Source organism: Rhinoraja longicauda, chromosome 3 (assembly GCF_053455715.1).
Source record: "Rhinoraja longicauda isolate Sanriku21f chromosome 3, sRhiLon1.1, whole genome shotgun sequence".
Classification (NCBI taxonomy): Eukaryota; Metazoa; Chordata; class Chondrichthyes; order Rajiformes; family Arhynchobatidae; genus Rhinoraja; species Rhinoraja longicauda.
This window is the reverse complement of record NC_135955.1, coordinates 10859536-10862941: the sequence shown is the minus strand read 5'-3', so window position 1 is coordinate 10862941 and position 3406 is coordinate 10859536.

Genomic DNA, 3406 nt, shown 5'->3' with positions numbered 1-3406 from the left:
TCTCTTGAATGCATTCGTTCCACTGCGAAGTTGCATTTGTAAGGTCCACAATGCGAATCGGGGCTCGATTTCAACATATTAATTACAACTAAATACAGATGTCACAAAATCGCAGCGGCGAGAGCCCACAAATGTGACCCTGTAAATGGAATTACTGACGAGGCGGCAGGTGGAAAGTTATAAACTTACTGCCTTCGAATAGGACGTAGAAATATCGATATGTTATTATGGCCACTGTTATTATGTTATTATAGTTTAGAGATACGGCGCTAAAACAGGCCACACCGACCAGCGATTCCCGCACATTAACACTATCCTACATACACTAGGGACAATTTTACTTTTATTCTCCGCACATTAACACTCCTACACGCACTAGGGACAATTTTACATGTATTCTCCGCACATTAACACTATCTCCTACACACACTAGGGACAATTTTACATTTATACAAAGCCAATTAAACCTACAAAATTACACGTCTTTGGAGTGTGGGAGGAAACCGGGCAGGCCACGGGGAGAACGTACAAACTCCGTACAGGCAGCACCCGTGGTCAGGATCGAACCGGGTCACTGGCGCTGCAAGGCAGCAACTCTACCGCGGCGCCACCCTTCTTCTCAATAGTGAGTTCGCGCCACCGTAGACATTTATTGGCCACAATTGATTATTTTATTATCTGCTACTTAGTTGCTGCCTGACAGCGCCAGATACCCGGGTTCGATCCTCACCGCGGGTGTTGTCTTAATGCAATTTTACATTCTCTCTGTGACCCGCGTTTTTTTTTTCTCCAGGTGCTCCAGGTTCATCCCACACTCCAAAGACGTCCAGGTTTCCGATGTTGGGGAAGTCCAGAACAAGGGGTCACAGTTTAAGGATAAGGGGGAAGTCTTTTAGGACAGAGATGAGAACGTTTTTTTCCACACAGAGAGTGGTGAATCTGTGGAATTCTCTGCCACAGAAGGTAGTTGAGGCCAGTTCATTGGCTATATTTAAGAGGGAGTTAGATGTGGCCCTTGTGGCTAAAGGGATCAGGGGGTATGGAGAGAAGGCAGGTAGGGAATACTGAGTTGGATGATCAGCCATGATCATATTGAATGGCGGTGCAGGCTCGAAGGGCCGAATGGCCTACTCCTGCACCTATTTTCTATGTTTCTATGTTTGTAGAATAATTGCCTCCCGTATAAAATTGTAAATTGTCCGTAGTGTGTGTGTGTGGGATAGTTGTTAGTGTATGTGGTCGGTGCGGACTCGGAGGGGCCGAAGGGCCTGTCTCCACGCTGAATCTCTAAAACTAAAAAAAAAGAAGCTGTAACGAAATATATTGAACGACGAACGGGTTAAAACGAGTCACAAAATATTGATGCAATGCAGAGGAAGCGTGATGTAATGATTGCATAACAGTAGTTGCGAAATACATTCACACGCAGGTATCCAGGTTTAGTTATAAGAAGATAACTGCAGATGCTGGTACAAATCGAAGGTATTTATTCACAAAATGCTGGAGTAACTCAGCAGGTCAGGCATCTGAAGAAGGGTCTCGACCCGAAACGTCACCCATTCCTTCTCTCCCGAGATGCTGCCTGACCTGCTGAGTTACTCCAGCATTTTGTGAATAAATACCTTCCAGGTTCAGTTCATTCTCTTATTTTGGCAAGGGGAGCGAATCACGATTTGTATTCCGACGGCGCTACTATCAAGGTCACATCCCAAAAGACCTCGACTTTACACGGCAGGGAACGAGAGAGAGAGAGAGAGAGAGAGAGAGAGAAATAAAAATCAAACCCGATAGTTCACACGTTGAAAACTAACACTTTTATTGGGCGAAAGTGCCTCGCGTCGTTCAATAATTCATTTAAAGTCAAGCCCTCGGTTGCATCTGCAGAAAATGCGGCCAACTTCATCCAAGGAAGGGCGAGCTAAATCTCCCAGAGAGGAGTTAGCGTTGGGGGGTTCCACTCCTTTCATTTCTCTGTAATAATCTTGAACCACCCAGGATTTTGATTTAATGTAATGCTCACTAAATCGGTAGCTCATGGGTTTTCCACCAGACAATAAAATAGCGACTTGCCTCACGCCTTAGCTCTGTCCTGTTGGAAATTAAGACTAAAAGTTGCAGAAGACCAGACTTTGATCATCGAAGCACAAGGAATTGCAGATATTTTAATTCTGGTGTAGTTTGGAGATGCAGCGTGGAAACTGGCCCTTCGGCCCACCGAGACCACGCCGACCAGCGATTCCCATCCATTAGCTCCATCCTACACACTTGAGGACAATTCGCAATTATACCAAGCCAATTAATCTACGCCTTTGGAGTGTGGGAGGAAACCGGAGCACACGGAGAAAACCCACGCAGGTCATGGGGGAAAACATACAAACCCCGTACAGACAGCACCCGGAGTCAGGATCGAACCCGGCTCCCTGGCGCTGTGAGGCAGCAACTCTACCGCTGTGCCACCGTGGTCTTCACAAGTTACAGTAGTGGAATTCGGCCCATCGAGTCTACGCCGCCATTCAATCATGGCTGATCGCTGCCTCCTAATCCCATTCTCCTGCCTTCTCCCCATACCCCTTGACACCCGTTCTAATTAAGAATTTGTCTTTCTCTGCCTTAAAAATATCCACTGAAACATTAGTCTTAACAATAGTACACGAATTGATTACATCTGGAAGATCATGTTGTTTTGGGTAGACATAGGCCACCGAAAAATACAGATGGGTGATTTGAAAATCATTTAACTAATGCTATACCAGAGGTGATATTACATCAATTCACAAATACTGTAAAAAAAAAACTCAGCTGTTAAGCATTCCCAAAGGAATCGGCAGTTGTGCCTTTTAAAAGGCATTTGAACAGATATATGGATAGACTTCCAGTATGAAGAAGGGTCTCGACTCGAAACATCACCTATTCCTTTTCTCCAGAGATGCTGCCTGACCCACTGAGTCACTCCAGCATTTGGTATCTATTGTCTTTCTTTCTTTCGAGTCCATCATCCATGTTTCAAATGTCACTGTCACTGTCATCCTGAAAAGGGCGCAAGTTTCCGGCGACAATCAGTGGGAGCCAGGTTAGAGGCAGGAAACATGTTCCCAATGTTGGGGGAGTCCAGAACAAGGGGCCACAGTTTAAGAATAAGGGGTAGGCCATTTAGAACTGAGATGAGGAAAACCTTTTTCAGTCAGAGAGTTGTGAATCTGTGGAATTCTCTGCCTCAGAAGGCAGTGGAGGCCAATTCTCTGAATGCATTCAAGAGAGAGCTAGATAGAGCTCTTAAGGATAGCGGAGTCAGGGGGTATGCGGAGAAGGCAGGAATGGGGTACTGATTGAGAATGATCAGCTACGATCACATTGAATGGTGGTGCTGGCTCGAAGGGCCGAATGGCCTCCTCCTGCACCTATTGTC